The following is an 18,048-nucleotide window of genomic DNA, read 5'->3' on the forward strand; positions in this document are numbered from 1 at the left end:
ACATTTTTACGCAGAAAGCAGTAGTTGGTAGATAGGTAACAATAAAAGATCAGGTTATCCGTATTTCTAGCATTGTCACGTTAATCATTTTGCTGTTGGAGATTTATAAAACCACTGAGATATATCATAGATAGTCACCATTCTGAACTGATCTCCAGGACAGTAAGAAAACAGCGAGACCATTAGTGCAGTGGTATTCAAATCTGACCCTCAAAGCCAGTTCCAGTCTGTTTTGTCATTGCAACCCCCTAATCAGAAACCTGGGATATCAGGTGGGTACAATTACTGATGAGAACTAGATGAGATCTAGTTCCTAATTTCTGGTTTCGATATTTGAATACAACTGCATTACTGGTTTCATGTCTAACCATAACACGGTACAAGGATTACACTTTATGGACTACAAAATACAAAACAACAATTTAATAAGTAACTTCCTCAATATGGTGGGGGCTGGTCATGCTATGGGTATGCGTGACGACTGCAAAGACTGGGATGTTTTTCAGTAACGTTTAACAGGACAATAACCACCAAAACAAGGCTGGAAGGGGCAACTGGGGCAACTTATTAGCCCCAACACCCTGATCATTTTGACTCCCTCGGGGATAGGGACACTTGTATGTGCTAATGGAGGGCTGAGGGTGGAGTGGAGGAGGGGTTCAATAGAGTCCTCTATACATCTCCATGCTCTGAACCACCTGCAACCAATTAACCCATTAATTACCTATGTACATTTCTCTATTCATTTAATGTATCTGTCTGTCTTAATGTCAAACCACATATATCAATGATCAAGATTATGGAATAAAATTTACATTTATTGGAGAAAATGGGACCTTATACTCTCTGTCCACAACCTTTCTCCCTATCCTTGCCCTCGTACCAGGAAACTTATGGTCTTTATCAATTCCTATCTAATCTTGTTTCAAGACTCTTCTGAATTTGCGGAAGGTCTGGTGGAACAATTTAACGAAAGGGGCCATCCTTAGCAAATAAGACATCTGGGAAACATTCCTGCATCAATAGCCTTTAGTTTAATTGGCTTAGTCTACTGACCAATCATCTCCCACAATCCGTGTTTTGTTAACCCAAGCACTAATCACTACAATGTCGTAACATTGCTGTTTGAAATCTTTGTGAGCATATGCACAGCTGACCTTTCTCACTGTCACTGAATTGCTGCATAACAAGGCAGTTCTTGCTTCATTAAAACTTGTTCATTATGATCAAAAAAGTGCTGTTGGCTATAAGCTTGTTTTATGAATTGGCTGACTCATTGTAGACTGGATGTAATAGAAGTGTTATTTTACATGATCAGATATCAGAAATGCAGTTCCATTTCATGCCACACTGCAGCATTTTGATTGGCTGTATTTCAAAACATGAAAAATATTTCACAGTCCCACAGGAGGACAGTCACCCCCTAAAGTCCAACTTAGACTGTTAGGTGTTCCTGACTTTTTCGCTCCGTGCACAATAACCTGGGGATGAGGTTAATTTCTATTTTACCACCAAAATTTAATGCCAAATTCAATAAATTTCCATACATTAAATGAAACCACATTTTGAAGAAGTCACCAAGTGTGGTGAATATTTATGCAATCCTTAATTTTCAAACATACCATATATATGATATTTGAAATGTTACATACACCGATTTGCCATAAGATTATGACCACCTGCCTAATATTGTGTTGGTCCCCCTTTTGCCGCCAAAAAAGCCCTGACCAGTCAAGGCATGGACTCCACTAGACCTCTGAAAATGTGTTGTGGTATCTGGCACCAAGACGTTAGCAGCAGATCCTGTAAGTTGCGAGGTGGGGCCTCCATGGATCGGACTTGTTTGTCCAGCACATTCCACAGATGCTTGATTGGATTGAGATCTGCCAACACCTTGAACTCATTTGTTTGTTCCTCAAACCATTCCTCAAACATTTTTGCTTTGTGGCAGTGTACATTATCCTGCTAAAAGAGGCAAATGCCATCAGGGAATACTGTTGCCATTAAAGGGTGCACATGGTCTGCAACAATGCTTAGGTAGATGGTACGTGTCAAAGTAACATCCACATGAATGGCAGGATCCAAGGTTTCCCAGAAGAACATTGCCCAAAGCATCACACTGCCTCCGCCGGCTTGCCTTCTTCCCATAGTGCATCCTGGTGCCATGTGTTCTCCATGTAAGCCACACACACGCACCCAGACATCCACGTGATGTAAAAGAAAACGGGATTCATCAGACCAGGCCACCTTCTTCCATTGCTCCGTGGTCCATTATAGGCGCTTTTGGCAGTGGACAGGGGTGCATGAGACTGGTCTGCAGCTACGCAGCCCCATATGTAACAAACTGCGATCAATCAATCAAATCAATCAAAATTTATTTATAAAGCGCTTTTTACAACAGCAGTTGTCACAAAGTGCTTTACAGAGACACCCGGCCTTAAACCCCAAGGAGCAAACAACAGTAGTGTTGAATTTCAGTGGCTAGGAAAAACTCCCTAAGAAGGTCGAATTTTAGGAAGAAACCTAGAGAGGACCCAGGCTCAGAGGGGTGACCAGTCCTCTTCTGGCTGTGCCGGGTGAGATATTAAGAGTCCAATTGGAATAATAAATAAATTTCTCTTGGCTAAATCCAGAGTATATCTGATTTTAGACTAGGTCAGAAGTATGACCAAGTGGACAAGGACAGGAACAGCAACGGTCCCCCCAAACCAGGTAATCCGCAGGTGTGGACCAGGACCTCATCTCCTTCTAAAATTTAAAATTGGAGGAAACTGAGAAAAGTTAGTAGTACATCCCTCATGTCCCCCAGCACAATAATATAGCAGCGTAACACCTTGGAAACTGAGACGGGGGGGTCCGGTGACACTGTGGCCCTACCCGGGGGAGGCCCCGGACAGGGCCCAACAGGCAGGAAATCAATCCAACCACATTGCCAGGCATCAACCAAAGGGACACTCACCAACCGCAACCCCCCTGAATGAGGGCAGAGTATTGCTAGTAGCGTACAGCCCAACTGCACAAGTGCGCAATAGAGAGTCAACAACAAGCCAGTGACTCTTCCCCCGAAGGGCATTGGAGGGAGGGCATCCCAGTGGCGACGAGAGCCCACCTGGCAAGACAGCAAGGGTGGACAGTATCAAGCCTACTGGTCACCTTCACGCCCCCGGGCCAGGCTACACCTAATTATAAACCGTGCTGTAGAGATGAGTTTTTAGTAGACACTTGAAAGTTTGCACTGAGTTTGCATTTCTAACCTTAATTGGCAGATCATTCCACAGGAGTGGAGCTCTATGAGAAAAGGCCCTGCCGCCAATTGTTTGTTTAGAAATTCTAGGTACAATTAAAAGGCCTGCGTCTTGCGATCTAAGGTTACGTGTAGGTATATATGGCTGGATCATTTCAGCAAGGTAAGTAGGAGCAAGTCCATGTATTGATTTATAGGTTAAGAGTAAAACCTTAAAATCAGCCCTAACCCTAACAGGCAGCCAATGTAAGGATGCCAGGACAGGAGTAATGTGTTCAAATTTTTTTGTTCTAGTTAGGATTCTAGCAGCTGTGTGCAGCACTAATTGAAGTTTATTTATTAATTTGTCTGGATAACCAGAGATAAGAGCATTGCAGTAATCTAATCTAGAAGTAACGAAAGCATGGATTAATTTTTCTGCATCAGTTTTTGATAGGAAGTTTCTAATTTTTGCGATGTTTCGAAGATGAAAATAAGCAACTCTTGAGACATATTTTATATGTTCTTCAAAGGAGAGGTCAGGGTCAAGGGTAACGCCAAGGTTTTTTACAGTTTTTTGGGATACGACCATGCAGCCGTCGAGGTTCACAGTGAGATCTGCTAACAACGCTATTTGTTTTTTGGGTCCTAAAAGGAGCATTTCTGTTTTATTTGAGTTTAAGAGCAAGAAATTCTCTGTCATCCACTTCCTAATATCTGAAACGCATGCTTCCAAAATAGCTAATTTAGGGGCTTCTCCATGCTTCATTGAAATATATAACTGTGTGTCATCAGCATAACAGTGAAAGTTAATATTGTGATTTCGGATTACATCGCCCAGAGGGAGCATGTATAGTGAGAAAAGTAATGGGCCCAGAACCGAGCCTTGAGGAACTCCAAAGCATACCTTTGACTTGTCAGAGGATATGCCATCCACACTAACGAACTGATATCTTTCAGATAAATAAGATTTAAACCAGGCTAGAACATGTCCATGTAGCCCAATATTGGTTTCCAGTCTCTCTAAGAGAAGGGAGTGATCAATAGTGTCAAAAGCAGCACTAAGATCAAGAAGCAACAGGACGGATGCGGAACCTTTGTCTGAGGCCATTAGAAGGTCATTTGTTACCTTCACGAGTGCAGTCTCAGTACTATGATGAGATCTAAAACCAGACTGGAATATTTCATAAATGTTTTTTGTCTTTAGGAAGGCATTCAGTTGTTGGGAAACACATTTTTCTAAGATTTTTGAGAGGAACGGGAGGTTCGATATTGGCCTATAATTGTTTAATATGTCGGGATCTAGATTCGATTTTTTTAGAAGAGGCTTAATTTCCGCAATTTTTAGTGAGTTTGGTACGCATCCGGAGGAAAGGGAGCAATTTATTATGTTCAGCATTGGCTGACCTAGCACAGGAAATAACTCCTTAAGTAATTTTGTAGGAATCGGGTCTAGCTGAGAGTTTGTGGGTTTAGAACTCATTACAAATTTTGTAAATGTGTCGAGCGATACGATATCAAAAAACTCAAGTGTCCCCATTGACACCTGATCAGGGAGGCTCCGGAAATTTTCCGGACAACCGAGATTTTTAGGACCATAACTATTTAGGGATTCAGTTATTTGTTTTCTAATGGTGACGATCTTTTCATCAAAGTAGTTCATGTATTCATTACAACTAAAGTGAAGACCCACTTCACATGCTAAGCTTTGCTTTTTTGTTAACTTTGCAACTGTATCAAAGAGAAATTTTGGATTGTTTTTGTTCGCCTCAATCAGGTTGGAGAAATAAGCTGATCGAGCAGACGTGAGTGATTTTCGGTATTGTACTGTACTGTCTATCCAGGCTAGTCTAAATACTTCCAACTTGGTGGAGCGCCACTTTCGCTCCAATTTTCTGGAGGCTTGCTTAAGTGCTCTAGTATTGTCGGTGTACCAAGGAGCAAGTTTCTTGTTGCGTATTTCTTTAGTTTTTAGTGGTGCAACTATGTCTAATGTATTTCGCAGTATTGAGTTTAGATCCTCGATTTGATCGTTTACAGATTTATTTACTCTGTCATTTAAGAGCGAACTAGTAAGAATATCAAGGAATTTATTTGTAATCCGAGAATTTATAGTACGGCTTTTGAAACTCATTGTTTGGGGGGCAAGTGAATTTCTTGTTTTAACGGTAAATGTAATAAGACAATGATCCGATATTCCAGGATTTTGGGGGTAAATTATTAGATCTACAATATCTATTTCTCGTGACAGGACTAAATCTAAGGTATGATTGTGGCAATGTGTTGGACCTGAGACATGTTGGATGAAACCCATTGAGTCGATTATGGCTTGAAAGGCTTTTTGAAGAGGATCATGGGGGTTTTCCATATGGATATTGAAATCGCCAAAATTAGAATACTATCTGCCATGACTACAAGGTTAGACAAGAATTCTGGAAACTCATTGAGGAACAATGTGTATGGCCCGGGGGGCCTATAAATAGTAGCTATGTAAAATGATTTATCGGCCTGGTTCACTTTCATGAGTAAAACTTCGAAAGAATGAAACTCTGTGATATGTTTGAGAGTAAGTTTATATTTACTGTCATAAATATTAGCGACACCCCCTCCTTTTCGGGATGCACGAGGGATATGATCACTAGTATAGCCAGGAGGAGAGGCCTCATTTAAGGCAGTGAACTCTTTAGGCTTTAGCCACGTTTCACATAAACCAATAGCATCTAGTTTATGATCAGAGATTAATTCATTTACCGCAACTGCCTTTGGAGCAAGAGATCTAATATATAGAAGTCCCATTTTGAGATGCGAAGTGATACAATTATTTTTATTTTTGACCGAGGTGGAGGAAGGCTTTATCTTAATAAGGTTGTTTTTGTTAGCACTACCTTGTTTAACTTTTCTCAGCCTGGAACGAGTCACAGTGGCAATTGGTAAAGCTGTACTAACTACTCTGGCTATGCTATTGACAGACTCCACTATGCTAGCAGGCTGGCTAACAGCCTGCAGCCTGACCTGCACCCTATCTCATGTGATGAGATGCACTGTGTGTTCTGACACCTTTCTATCAGTACCAGTATTAACTTTTTCAGCAATTTGAGCTACAGTAGCTCGTCTGTTGGATCAGATCACACGGGCCAGCCTTCGCTCCTCACGTGCATCAATGAGCCTTGGCCGCCCATGACCCTGTCGCCAGTTCACCACTTTTCCTTCCTTGGACCACTTTTGATAGGTACTGACCACTGCAGACCGGGAACACAAGGGCTGTAGTTTTGGAGATGCTCTGACCCAGTCGTCTAGCCATTACAATTTGGCCCTTTGGTCAAAGTCGCTGAGATCCTTACACTTGCCCATTTTTCCTGCTTCTAACACATCAACTTTGAGGACAGAATGTTCACTTGCTGCCTAATATATCCCACCCACTGACAGGTGCCATGATAACAAGATTATCAGTGTTAATCACTTCATCTGTCAGTGGTCATAATGTTATGGCTGATCGGTGTATGATTAATTAAACACTGAAAATGTATATATTCCCTGACCAACTCAAACGCCCTAACAGACCTTCCTCAGCCCAGTCTGACAGTGATTCCTACAGTCATCAGAGAGAGAGGCTCAGTTGAGGTGATCTGTGCGACTCCTCCACATCTCTCTGAGGCAAAGTGTTACTTCAAATTTGAGGGGAGATTGGAGTTTGCCCTACCAGCAGCCTGTCAGCAGATACTCAGACTCACAGGAAATCATCTGTTACAGTGGACAGGTCAAAGTTCACCTGCTGTGGTCAAAACACAATGTCAATACAGTAACACAGGCTTTCAGTTTAGATCCATATTCAGTGAGCCATCTACAGTCACAATTCAGGGTAAGAAGACTGTTTTAATTGTTCTAATCAATGTACTGTTTTATACTGTTTATTGTACTTTTACAATATTAATTATTATATATTGAATCCTAATTTTACCAGGTAAGTGGATTGAGAAAAGCTTTCTCTCTTAGCTATCCCATTAAACAATCAAAAAACATATGTTTCCCATACTAACACTGCATAAAGTATTGTTAGTATCCAAGATCCCTCCCTCCATAAACAGAGGGTGATAAGGCTGTCAATAATAAAAATAAAAAAACACAAATTGCAACATTTTTTATTCTCACAGATCATCCTCAGCTGACAGTGATTCCTACAGTCATCAGAGAGAGAGACTCAGTTCAGCTGATCTGTGAGACTCCTCCATCTGTCTATGTGTCTGACTGTATCTTCAGTGAAGTGGGGAGATCTATTCTGCCAGGCTCAACCTGTAAACAGACGGTCGCAGGATCTCAGCTGCTCTCTTGGACAGGTCAACCATTACCAGCTGTGGTCCAGGTCACATGTCACTACACTGTAGGGATGTCTCACACATCTCCTGTCAGTGACCCAGTTTCTGTCACTGTCCAGGGTTAGTAGGTTGTTAATACAATAATAGCTAAACGTATAATACACTATATCCTATAGCATAGTCTATTTATATAGTCTATATATAGACTATAGATCATCCATACATGTATAGACTATAGGTAATCCCTACATTTAAAAAGTATGTGTTCTATATATATATATATATATATATATACAGCTCCGGAAAAAATGAAGAGACCAAAAAATCTCAAAAATGAATGTTTTCCTTTCCAAAAAAGTCGAAAAGGAGGGTTTTGAGTGAAGAACAGAAGGGTTAAAATTTAGAGACCACTGCAAATTGAATGTATTTGTTCCTCACACACATATATATATATTCTGGCACCAAAATCAATCTATTAAACATTATTCTAGTCATTTATACAGAGCTTTATTTTCATAATGCTACTGCATAAATATAATATTATAGTTTTCTCCTCACAGGTGAACTACAGAAACCAGAGTCACACTCTGTCTCCCCGCGCAGTGATGGATACAAATTTACAGGTAATGGAGTAATTAATAGCATCACATTAAAATGTATTGATGTTATTTGTTAATATTCATTGTTTGATTAGAAAATTTTCCTGTGGTATGAACATCTTAAAATAATTCAACATATTAGCATAGTAGAAATTGTGAAATAGGAGCTTGGATTAAAGAAGGTTAAACATGCAGAAATATTTTGGTGTTTTGTAGATTTATTTGTAAATGATACAATTAGAATGCATTAAATAAACTGTCTGGTTATGGTTAGCATAATAATGTAGCTATTTCCCCCACGCTTATTTTATCATTAGTTGTGGAAAATATGGCAAAATAAATTTGAGAAGGATTTCATAATTCCTGGATCTCACTTCCTTTTCAGTTTACAATCACCTTAGTAACACTACGATATTAAGTCAGACATAATTCAAATGCTTTTAGATCTGCCGGGAGATCTCATGATCAGTGACCCAACAACTAAACAGACATCTTCTACAGCAGGTAGGTTGAACATCTGTTTCTTTTGTAAATATCAGAACGTTTATTGTGACACTGTTGTTATTTATGTAGGAGTGTTAATAAAGGGGTATCAGAACTCAGGTGTGGACACAATTGCAGGACACAGGAGGAAGGAAAAACTGTTCAGGTATTTATTGGTACTGAATCAGCAGGCAAGAATAGAGTGGTCAAATAACAGGCAGGGGTTTCGGCACACAGGTTATCGAAGGTACAGTCGGACGATGAACAGGATAGTAGGGTTGGTAAACAAGCAGGAATCTGGTACATGGGAATACTGGAATGGAACACATGGAATACAGGAGAAATAATAACGCGGGAACGACTTGGAAAAAAGCACAAAACAAACTGACAACGGGGACATGGAAAAGCACAGTGTATCACAAGGGATGATGGGAACAAGGAAGACATCTGGTGTGGGCGGAGACACAAGGAAGACAGGTGAACAGAATTATGGTGAAAGTGTGACAAGGGACTCCTAGAGCAGATGTGATCCCATAGAGAAGGATAGTATCCAATAGGCTGTTAGGCAACAGAGGGAATCCACACCTTGAATGTAGTCAACTGAGTGGGATTTACATCTCCATTATGCTTCATTGGCCCATACCTCATGATGACCTGGTTGGAGTCATGATCACCCAGTTGACTCATTTTACATGGCAGAAGCCTTCAGCGATGCTGGCTATGCACTCACAGACACCATGATGGGAAATGTATAGAAATGGTTCCTCTGTTTTCTCATGGTCCAAAGAAATCACTTTAAATATTTTACAGAAATTATTATCTCTATTATTGAGTGATTAGATACAGAATTAACTTTCTATTTCTTTCCCGACAGGTTCGACTGTTAGTTCTCATTTGACCTCCAAAATATCTGTGAGGCCAATTACCAGTAAGTAGGTCTTCAAAGACTGTTTTGCAATTACAATTACTTTGTTTATATTTATTTACTACAGCTCAGACCACTTTGCTTATAGACATATTCAAAGCTGATGTAATTCCACTCCTTAATTTTATATCTGATTTGTATGTGTATTCTGCATAATGAAGAAGTTAAAATAGGAACCCATATACATTAGTTCTTGTGTAATGAGTTACTTCTTCTCACCAGGTTCAACCACTGCTTCTAGCACCCCAGCAACTTCATCAGGTGTGTTGACCATCTGTATCTAGTTGTTCTTTACAATAATGTGGTGTCTTTACCAAACTGCCAGAGAGGTTAAATGTTTTTATTTACACATTGAAATAATTTAATTTTTCTCTTTTCGTTTAACGAGGACAGTCAGACAACAGAACAAAGCTAGTGCATGTCACTGAATATTACTGTTTGAACAAATCAGGATTCAAAGAGCACCAGGTTGTACTGAACCTCAATAGAGGGAGACACAAAACAATCAGTGGACCCAGATGTGGTTAAATGGGGGACATTCTGGGATTCTACCCTCCCCTCCCTCCTCAATGTCAATTTTATACTCAAACACATAAAACTGACATTGGCCTCACTCACCGCATCTCATCACTCCTTAACAAACATTCCTGACAGGATGTCCTTTGACTGTGCTGGCCTAACTAATATTGAAGAGCTGGATTCACAGAGCTTCAGCTGCAGTGAGAGATTATGAGAGAGCCCCTTCTTTGGCCTTCTTGTCCAACTTACAAAGATTCATACAAGCCTAAAACTTTCCGCTGTTTCTTTTTATCCACTTTTACACTCTGTCCTAAATTGGTGTGGGTAATTATTTTGGTTAGCTTTTTCTTGTGCAATGTTTGTGGGCATTCATGGTAGATATCTGTAGGGCATATTTATTATTTGCTACTGAACATTCTGTGAATTACTTTTTGTTTGACCTTAAATATTTTAGGATTGTTTAGTATGGTACGACATGTAACACCCTCACAAACATTCCTCATTACTAAAAACAGAGGCTCATATTTCATCCCATTCAGACAGCTCACTGTATAATCTAATCTTTCTTCACGCCAGGCTGGTCTGTTAGTTCTACTTTGGCAACTGGCAGCCCACAGACTTCAACTGAAAGTGAGCATTGCCACAGTTTTATTTTTAAGGTGTTTAATAAGTTGTGATGTTTGTCTTTCACTTAACATCCTCTCTCTAGCATAAAAGGGCAAATGTCCTCAGAGCAGTTTGGTTAACTACCTTTTCTAGCTGACTACCTGTCCATTTATTCAGATATTAACAATGTAGTCTTATATCTTTCTATTGGTAATATATTGAGGCAGGGATTAATACCTAAAGACCCAATGTCACCAAACAGGGAAACTATTATGGGTGGCAGCAGTGGGTGTGGCTTCTGGAGTGGGCATGTTCTTGATGGGATTGACAGCTGTCTGTCTCTGCAGGAAGACCAGTGAGTACTTCAGATACTGAAGGTTATAACATCTTTTACAGACATTTCCCTTTCTCAACAATGTGTCTGTAACATGAGTTACATTATCAATTCTTTTTTTGCAGTTTAATTGACATGGAAGGGTATATTCAGCATTATTAATACAGTCTAATTTATGTTTTACAGAGAAGAAGTGTTCTCAGAGGTAAGAATTCTGCGTGTTGTAGATATTATGATGCAGTTTCAATCATCATTTTGTTCTGTGTTGCTGTCTATGATTACATGCCTTGTTCTCTTCTTATAGATCTCAAGCCCAACAGGATGAACATAACCAAGGTATGGACCAACAAACACCACACACTACTGTGATTACTATAAACATAGACAAAAAACACTATTGATCCATTAGCATATGATTTATGTTGTACATTTCATAATGGGAACCATGAGCTGTGGAGTTCTAGTGGATTTGGGGGATAATGGTTTCTATTCTCTAATCATGAAGGAATTCTGTTTAACAGAATATCATCTGAACCCTGCCGTCATAGTCTGGGACATTTATTTAGCAGGGCTTCTCATCTGTTTATCTGAAAAAAAAAGGGAATTTAAAACCAGGTAGAAAGTATGTGATAGAAGCTGAACACATTTAAAACTTATTGTATACTTTTTTCTTGAATATGAGGCTACATGTGTTTGTAGCGCTATTTAACAAATTCTGTGGCCTCATTTAAGCTTGACCACATTCTTTATCAAGAATAAGGGCAATATGGAACAAATTACACTGAAAATGGTGGGAATGTTTTGCCCTTGTTTTTATTACTATAGTCACGTTCAATGTAGCATAAACCATTGTTATGTCTGTTGAAAAACAATGTAAATATTGCATCTGCAAATATCTGAAGCAACCAGGCAAAATTTGGGTCCAAAGACTAGATTAGTTTAGAACATTGAGTTAGAACATTAGAACAGAGATCTACATATGAAGTGAGTTTATTTTACTTTCACTTCTGTCTTGTGCTGGTATGAATGCACTGGTACAAAACAATGTACCAGTGCACAGCCTCTACTTCAAAAAGAACATAATGTGTTACGACAAACTAGCTGTTATGTTTCTGCAGCATTATTGCCCTGAAAACCAGCAAAATGTTTTTGACATTTGAGTAAATTAACTGACATTAAACCAGGGGGACTTACATCCATTATTGATTGCATACATATCATTTATCTTGTGGTGCAAGTAGAGGGATAACAGCAAATTAGAAGTTAGGGATGATTGGGTGGCTGTGATGATATGTGGGTCTGGACATTTCCTCAGGACTCAGGGATCCATGTAGGTAGAAAGTAATTCCAACTACTTTGATTAGGTGTTCAGTCTATAGTTGACCCTATGTGACATACTCCCTAGTCGACAAAACAATAGTAAAACAGACTTCTGCAGAAAAGTGAGACAAAAATTGCAGTGGTCTATGCACTTGCCTTGCAATTGTAACTGTGTTGCTATGGCCGTGGGTTCAAGCCCCGGTCATGCCACTTTCGATTGTGGCTGAGTGGTCCGATGGGGTGACGCATATTGGACTGATATCTTCCGGGGGGAGGGGTGAGGTCATTGGCATAGGGGATTTCCTTGTGCCGCAGCATTCCAGCAATGTCAGTGGCTGAGCGAGCGCCACTGACCTGATCATTGCATAAGGCAGTGTGAGCAAGCGTTTCCTCCGATGCGTTAGCTCACATTGACTTCCTGGTTAAGTCATTGAGTTTAATCCTTCCAAATCAGCGGGCTGGCCAAAGTGCTGAGCACTCATGTATTGCACCTTGATGTAATTATGGCATAATAAGAGTTTGTCGTTGCTAATGTGAATTCAAAATGTTCTTTACATATTATGGAAATGTGATTTCAAAGAACACTCTCTCATTCAGGCTTTGTCTGTTTTGTCTAGGTCCTGCTGAAGAGAACGGACAATCAACTGTAAATAGCAATGTAAGTTAATTCACCGTTTCAAGACTTGCAGGTTTGATGTTGCTTTTTCATAAAGATGGTACATATTTATACAGACCCCGTTACCCTTTTAGAGTACTGTTGTATGTCTGAAGTGAAACTATATTTTTCCCTTCTAGTCTGGTACATACCACATTTACAGCTCCATCCGAGACAGACCAGCAACCTCAGCGCAGACAGTTGAGTTGTACAGTCTACTGCAGACGCAAGTCTAACATAAGTCTTTTATTCTTTTATTCACTTTACTTGAAATTAACACTGACACTTGACTTTTGTTACATATCCATTTTGGTGTGTAACCCAATAATAACAAAAAGGAAGAAAAATCTAATGTGTGTTCTTGAATTTGTTTTAAATAAATATATTGTTTAATATACACCCTAGTTCATTATAATATTTTGCAACATTAAGATATATATTTTTTAACATAAGTGTCAGGAGCAGTAATACTGGTTGTGATTGGTGAATGTGTCCTAAGAACGGGGGTGGAGATCGCGAGAGAAAAGATGGTTAGATGAAGGAAGCGTGCTCGGAAAATTTGGGTTGTCCTGTCGAAAGATATTTCTGTATACTGTGTGTTTTACCTCCCAATAAATTGTCTAAACGATAGGCTGTCAAGGGACAAGCAAGCCCCCATATTAATTTAAATAGCTTGATGTCTACTCGATGTTTAAGGTGTTTGTTTACCACACGTATTCCGCTAGCTTGCTCATTAGCATTAGCATAGATAATACTAAACAGTATCAGAAGAATAGCACCGCTGACTACTACGACGTGGGACGCAAATAACCAGATATCGCTCTGAGCCAGACCTGGATGCTCGGAGTTCCGCTGGCGCCGCTGGATCCGGATATGAATCAACGACGTAATCCTTCGTTTTCTATGGCCAGCAACCAGAGAACCAGTATATACTGACGGGACTTCATTGAGGTACTGGATAGTTTTGTTTTATTTGCTCATGAGAGTGAAGTGACCAAACAGCTTTGGGTCTCAACGTAGGCAAGCATCGTCCTGGGCCTACATCGTGGTTTTACATTGGCCAGTCCACCATATATGCTTGTGAATGCATACATTTTTGTGATAATTTGCTTTTGGGTAAACGTTGCATTGTTTTTGTTTTATTCAATCTTGTTATATATATATATTGTCTATAATACAAACTAAGTTGACAATTGACAACTGCATCAATTTAGTGTTTATTGTAAGAGTTGGTTGAAATGTGTCATATTTTAACATGAATAATAATCTAAAAGGTTAAAGTCATATTTCCTTGATGTAATTTCATGCGTTGATATTAGTATTTAAGAATTTAATGGGTTAGTTTACTCTATAGAGACGAAAATAAGAACATAGTTAATGCCTACATTTTGGTTAGGGCAACTTGTAATAATGAATAGATTTGTTAAAAGGACTCAGGGCTCACCCATATGGCATAAACGTGGGACAGGTGCACTACAGGTGTTTAAGGTATACGGGACATGCACTCTTTTTGTATTTGTTTCTTCTTTCTCTCCTGGTAAATTATGTTAAATCTGCAATATTAATGTCTATTGTCACCTGTGTTAGGAGTTTTTCCATAATGCTTGGATTCAATGTCCAATACGTATTTGGAGCCAGAAATGATATAGATCATTTCAATTGATGCCCTTTATTGTATATTCACACATTATGCTAAATGCATATTGGATATCAAGTTACATTAATTAACATTAAACAGTAATTAATCCAAATGGAATTTTATCCAATAAATGTTATTAATTCAATAAAATGCATTCTAAGAGTAACGTGGTGTTGCAATGGACAGGTCCGGGAACAATTCCAGGTGAAATGAAACATGCTTTAATAGCAAACTGTAATTAATCACAAAAAGGTGCCAACAAAGAACTAGGGCCAACTAAAGCTTCGTTCACACCAGACACAGCAATCTTTATGCGTTCCGGCGGAAGTCCATTCATTTCAATAGAAAGCAATCCGCACCGCTGCGTCTAATCTACCGTACTCGGCCAGATTTGGTTGCGGTACGGCAGGTGTGTCGCATGAGTTGAAATTTTCCAACTTGTGCGGTGCTTTTCCGTACGGTATCAGAAATGGAAGTTGATGTACCACTGAAGAAGAGCTAATATGTAGCTTTCAATTACGGGTTTATGGGATCGCAAAAATAGATTTGACAGCTCATTAATTATTTGTAATAGGTTACAAGATCAAAGTTTGAAACGCTAAATATTTCAGCGGGACATATCCCAGACCTGATTGGTTAAAACATATTTGAGGGAAAATATATATATATATATACAGCCTGGATGACGTTTTCATTTCATCTACTACAATGAAACATAAACTGAGAAAGCTTCAGCTCATGCTTGCATGGCTACACTTTTCCACGCAGCATTTTTAACATTTAGGTCTCGGTAAACGTCCGAGGTAGTATCATACAAACAAGGGTGGCTAGACACTAGCAAAATGAGGTTCTCCTCTGTCTTTGCGATACTGGTTATGAAGATGCGGAAGATTGATTGCGTTTTTTGCGTAGATTGATTGCGATGTTTGCGTTAAATTACCGTACGGTAATTTTATGCCGTGTCTGGTGTGAACGAGGCTTAAGAACATAAACAGAGATGATCACCTACTGTAGGTTTCACACAGACAGAACTATAAGGCTGCATGACAAACCAACGAAAGCCAGTGGTAAAAGTAGGGTGACTGGTAGGAAACAGGTGTGCCTAATTGTCTGGTGATCATGGGAAGGGTGTTGGATAGTGAGTGTCCGGGGAGCTGATGACAGAACAGGGCATTGGGTTGGGAGTGACGGGTTGGCCGGTGATTAGAAGACTGGGGGGATTGATCTCCTGAACTGGGGAGGAGTCGTTGTGGGTGACCCAGATTTGGCAGTATCAAAATAAAATTAAATAAAATTTATTTATAAAGCCCTTTTTATAACAGCAGTTGTCACAAAGTGCTTTTACAAAAACAAAGTGACTTAAACCCCAAGGAGCAAACGAGTAGTGTTGAATTTCAGTGGCTAGGAAAATCTTCATAAGAAGGCGGATATTTAGGAAGAAACCTAGAGAGGACCCAGGCTCAGAGGAGTGATCAGTCCTCTTCTGTCTGTGCCGGGTGAGATATTAAGAGTCCAATTGGAATAATTAATAAATGCATGTGGGCTAAATCCAGAGTTTATTTAAATTTAGACCAGGTCAGAAGCATGACCAGATGGACAAGGACAGGGACAACACAGGGGAGGGAGGAGGTGTCAGCACAGTGGCAGCTGAAATCGTCAGGTATCGTCTTGATCTGCAACACAACCAGGAGGACTTTTGACAGGGACAGCAACGGGCCCCCTAAACCTTTTTATGTTGTTTTTTTTGCAATGTTTCGAAGATGAAAATAAGCAACTTTTGAGACATATTTTATAAGTTCATCAAAGGAGAGGTTAGCGTCAAGGGTAACGCCGTGGTTTCTTACAGTTTTTTGGGATATGACCATGCAGCCGTCGAGGTTCACAGAGAGATCTGCTAACAGCACTTTTTGGGTCCTAAAACAAGCATTTCTGTTTTTCTTGAGTTTAAGAGCAAGAAGTTCTCTGTCATCCACTTCCTAATATCTGAAACGTATGCTTCCAAAGTAGCTAATTTTTGGGCTTCTCCATGCTTCATTGAAATATATAACTGTGTCATCAGCATAACAGTGAAAATGTACATTGTGAATTCAGATTACATCGCCCAGAGGCAGCATACAGTGGGGCAAAAAAGTATTTAGTCTGTCACCAATTGTGCAATTTCTCCCATTAAAATAATGAGAGAGGCCTGTAAATTTCATCATACGTACACCTCAACTACGAGAGAAAAATGAGAAAAAAAAAAAAATCACATTGGTTGGATTTCTAATGAATGTATTGTTAAATTCCTCGGTAAAATAAGCATTTCGTTACCTACAAACAAGCAAGATTTCTGGCTCTCACAGATCTATAACTTCTTCTTTAAGAGGCTCCTCTGTCCTCCACTCGTTACCTGTATTAATTGTCCCTTTCTGCAAAGGGACCAGGACGACTGATCTGTGTAAAGGAAAGAATGAATGGGGCCATGTATCACGAGATTTTGAGTGAAAACCTCCTTCCATCAGCAAGGGCATTGAAGATGAAACGTGGCTGGGTCTTTCAGCATGACAATGATCCCAAACACACCGCCCGGGCAACGAAGGAGTGGCTTCGTAAGAAGCATTTCAAGGTCCTGGAGTGGCCTAGCCCGTCACCAGATCTCAACCCCATAGAAAATCTATGGAGGGAGTTGAAAGTCCGTGTTGCCCAGCGACAGCCCCAAAACATCACTGCTCTAGAGGAGATCTGCATGGAGGAATGGGCCAAAATACCAGCAACACTGTGTGAAAACCTTGTGAAGACTTACAGAAAACGTTTGACCTCTGTCATTGTCAACAAAGGGTATATAACAAAGTATTGAGATGAACTTTTGTTATAGACCAAATACTTATTTTCCACCATAATTTTATGTTGTTTTTCTCATTTTGTCTTTTATAGTTGAAGTGTACCTATGATGATAATTACAGGCCTCTCTCATCTTTTTAAGTGGGAGAATTTGCACAATTGATGGCTGACTAGATACTTTTTTGCCACACTGTATATAGTGAGAACAATAATGGGCCCAGAACCGAGCCTTGAGGAACTCCAAATACCTTTGATTTGTCAGAGGATATGCCATCCACACTAAGAAATTCTTTCAGATAAATAAGATTTAAACCAGGCTAAAACATGTCCACGTAGCCTAATATGGGTTTCCAGTCTCTCTAAGAGAAGGGAGTGATCAATAGTGTCAAAAGCAGCACTAAGATCAAGAAGCAACTGGACGGATGCGGAACCTTTGTCTGAGGCCATTAGAAGGTCATTTGTTACCTTCACGAGTGCAGTCTCAGTACTATGATGGGGTCTGATACCGGACTGGACCATTTCATAAATGTTATTTGTCTTTAGGAAGGCATTCAGTTTTTAGGAAACATATTTTTCTAAGATTTTTGAGAGGATCGGGAGGTTCGATATTGG

The 18,048-nt window shown here is 39.7% G+C and overlaps 1 long non-coding RNA gene across 2 annotated transcripts in view; it reads left to right on the forward strand.

The window, feature by feature from the left end:
* Positions 1 to 14,087, forward strand: part of LOC105008626 — an 86,404-nt gene extending 72,317 nt beyond the window's left edge. The window contains exons 3-14 of one of the 2 annotated variants that reach the window (XR_004574710.1): positions 7,040 to 7,082; positions 7,375 to 7,656; positions 8,097 to 8,159; positions 8,580 to 8,639; positions 9,493 to 9,546; positions 9,766 to 9,804; positions 10,639 to 10,692; positions 10,931 to 11,023; positions 11,189 to 11,207; positions 11,307 to 11,338; positions 12,940 to 12,980; positions 13,118 to 14,087. This is a non-coding gene — a long non-coding RNA (uncharacterized serine-rich protein C215.13). The remainder of the gene's footprint in view (positions 1 to 7,039; positions 7,083 to 7,374; positions 7,657 to 8,096; positions 8,160 to 8,579; positions 8,640 to 9,492; positions 9,547 to 9,765; positions 9,805 to 10,638; positions 10,693 to 10,930; positions 11,024 to 11,188; positions 11,208 to 11,306; positions 11,339 to 12,939; positions 12,981 to 13,117) is intronic. The other variant, XR_004574707.1, reaches the window with a different exon arrangement.
* Positions 14,088 to 18,048: the final 3,961 nt, after the last annotated feature.

The sequence above is a fragment of the Esox lucius genome, chromosome 17 (assembly GCF_011004845.1).
Source record: "Esox lucius isolate fEsoLuc1 chromosome 17, fEsoLuc1.pri, whole genome shotgun sequence".
NCBI classification, from domain to species: Eukaryota; Metazoa; Chordata; class Actinopteri; order Esociformes; family Esocidae; genus Esox; species Esox lucius.